Source organism: Montipora capricornis, chromosome 2, assembly GCF_036669925.1.
Source record: "Montipora capricornis isolate CH-2021 chromosome 2, ASM3666992v2, whole genome shotgun sequence".
Taxonomy (NCBI): Eukaryota; Metazoa; Cnidaria; class Anthozoa; order Scleractinia; family Acroporidae; genus Montipora; species Montipora capricornis.
This window is the reverse complement of record NC_090884.1, coordinates 56,087,162-56,089,661: the sequence shown is the minus strand read 5'-3', so window position 1 is coordinate 56,089,661 and position 2,500 is coordinate 56,087,162. Positions and strand designations below refer to the sequence as shown.

The following is a 2,500-nucleotide window of genomic DNA, read 5'->3' as shown; positions in this document are numbered from 1 at the left end:
TGCAAGAATTTACAAAGTTGTGAGGCACCATAAGATCCAAATCCGCTGCCAACTTCAACAAACAAGTGATCATTCAGTGAGATCGGGCCTTCTACGACAACAGAGAAACGCTTTAGATACTTTCATCGTTTATGTTGTTTTTGTTGTCTGTTATCTTCCTCTCCTTTTTGTAAGCATAATCTCGCTGGTCAATAGTAGTTTTTCAGTCGGCGGGTATCGTCGAAGCTCACTTTTTCTCATTGTTCTTAATTCATCGCTAAACCCGATCCTGTACTGTTGGCGATATAGAGAAATACGACAAAATGTCTCAAGCGCAATGCACAAAACACTGTTTTGCTTCTCTTCAGGCCATTAAAAGGAAGTCCTTTCCTACAATGTTGAGTATAGGATAAGTTAATGAAGAAACTAATTGAAGCAGCCAGTAAAAGAAGGACGGGAATCGCCAGTGTTAGGGCTGATTATGGGGAGTTGCTGCATGACGTAATCGTTGGCGAAGATGCTTAACGTCTGCAAGTGCTTGTCACATTCACAGTGACTTTAATATATTTTATTGTACCACGTCGACCAACCAACCACTCCTAGTTTACAAAAAAGAATTTCCTCGCTTAAATTTCGCTCATGTGAAATATCAAACGGTGGGCTTCTGTTTGTCATACAGTAAAACCCCGCGAGTAAGAAGCTTCCATTTTAAAATTTAGCTTAAACAGGTTCTTACATAAATGGTTTAAATAGGTTCTTATTGTCTGCATAAAAAAATCACATTAAAGATAACAGAACTTAGTGGTAATCGGCCTTCGTTGTCTATGCAAAAGCTGGTTTTTCCCTATCCCTTATCTTAAGTTTGAATAAAATTCAAATGCAGAATTAAAAATTCACAAAAAAATGACTATCGAAGTATCACATGAATCTTCAGAACATCAGTCAATAAGCCATTTCCGAGTTCACACCAGCCTCCTGTTCAAAGCGAGTCTAAGGTCGTGTTCTATTGGGATCACCCGTTTTAACCGTAACCGGTTTAGGTTGAAGCACTCGAGGTTTCCCAATAGTACACTTTTCAAACCATTTTCGGTTGAAACGTGCTAACTCCTGGGAATATTCCTTACCAGACTTTTCAGCGTTGAGAAGTTGAGGAAAGCAACACGGAAGGAGCACGCGTAAACGACAGCGGTCGCTGCCAATGCTTTTTCAACCTACTTTGATGGCGGTTGAAAAAGTTGATCAACCAAACCAACCGAAAACGGTTTTCTTCCGAATAGAACACTAAAAAACCCAACTAACCCAACCAAATAAAAACGGTTGATCCCAATAGAACACGACCTTAAGTGCGAAAATTACTTTCCATTCATACAGCTGTTTCGAGAAAGGTTGTCCAAAAGAAAGTGTAAGAGCGTTCGCGACAATGCCGAAAGGTAGTATGGGACATATTCAGTCAGCCAAGAATAAAGTACTGATTATCGAAACTGTATTCCATAATAAGCTCTGAAAAAAAGTTGAATCTGATATAATAATTAACAACTATTCACCGAAGTGGAGGTGGCAACGGTGGTGGATATTTACCGAGCCGCGAAGCGGCGCAAATCCCACGCGAATTGCTCAGAGCAATTATGCCATGAGCGAGCGTTGAATATGAGATGGAATTAGTAACGATAACGGCGACGGGAACGAGAAAGTGACAAATTTGCATATTTCGTGGGCAAAAACAATAGCTTTGCACGCCCTGCATGTGCGTTTTGCATTTTTGTCCAATTCTTTGCCGTCGTCAGCAAAACAATAACGTGAAATAGCCAAATTTGAGGTTCTAAGGAAGAAGTCGCCAATTGAAGCTTGACTCTAATATTGGTTTCATTCTTTAGGGATTGCCACACCATTGTCAGGTTAAAAAGTTTGGAATAGTCTCGAAGTGATAACAATAACCGGAATTTATGTTTTGAGATAACGTACTCGTTGCTGTTTCCGTCGTCGTGGCTAAAGCTCTCTACTAAATCATACTTAATGGAGGGAAATGGTTCTGAAACCCCCCACTGGATTTGCCCATGAAGAAAATCATCGTTATGTTATACTAAATATGTCCATAAGTATTTGGGTCAATCTACATTTCTTTTCCGTTATTTCATGCTTTCATTTAAAATACAAACACCAAAATAAAAAAATTTCTCGATCCGACTCAGTCTCAAGGCGCTGTTACACTGTGAAATGTTTCGTGCAACTTGTTCCGCCACAATGTCGCCAAAACATTGCGAGACAAGTTGCACGAAACATTTCACAGTGTAACAGCGCCTTCAGCCTGAGGAATGTTCTTAATAAGTTCTTATAATTTTGGTTAGTCTCAGCCTCAACGTTCTTATCAAAAAGGTTCTTATAAAAAAAAGAGCTTATATGCTTCTGCATGGATAAAGTATAAAATTAATCGTCCTTAGTGTGTACAGTTTACAGTGATCAAACAGATCAAACACCTGATTATGAGCCAACAGCATGCAGTAAAGCCTCATTTACTCTGACA

At 39.4% G+C, this 2,500-nt stretch overlaps 2 protein-coding genes across 2 annotated transcripts in view; one reads left to right on the top strand and one right to left on the bottom strand.

Annotated features, from left to right (window-relative positions):
* The window catches only part of LOC138028105 (cilia- and flagella-associated protein 77-like), a 405,094-nt gene that overhangs the window by 74,517 nt on the left and 328,077 nt on the right, over positions 1-2,500 (bottom strand). The window lies entirely within an intron of this gene.
* Positions 1-2,500, top strand: part of LOC138028005 (uncharacterized) — a 16,048-nt gene that overhangs the window by 2,612 nt on the left and 10,936 nt on the right. The window lies entirely within an intron of this gene.